Source organism: Monoraphidium neglectum (genome assembly GCF_000611645.1).
Source record: "Monoraphidium neglectum strain SAG 48.87 unplaced genomic scaffold scaffold00316, whole genome shotgun sequence".
Lineage (NCBI taxonomy): Eukaryota > Viridiplantae > Chlorophyta > Chlorophyceae > Sphaeropleales > Selenastraceae > Monoraphidium > Monoraphidium neglectum.
This window is the reverse complement of record NW_014013312.1, coordinates 24087-24364: the sequence shown is the minus strand read 5'-3', so window position 1 is coordinate 24364 and position 278 is coordinate 24087.

The following is a 278-nucleotide window of genomic DNA, read 5'->3' as shown; positions in this document are numbered from 1 at the left end:
GCCGGTGTCGTTTGGATCCCGCCCGTCGTACCGCGCCGCGGCCGCCGCCTGCGCCCAGGCGGGGAAGTCGTAGCCGCCGGCCGGCCCCGCCGCGCCCAGCGAGACGGTGGCGGGTGCGGTGCGGCCGGAGCGCAGCTCGGCGAGCGCGCGCCGGCTGTTTGCGAGGTCCTGCGCTGCCCACTCGGTCCTCAATGTGGTGTAGGGGCCAAAGGCGCCAAGCTCGGCGCCCTGCTGCACGCGGATGAGGCCCTGGCCGTCGGCGCGGCGTGGGGCCACGG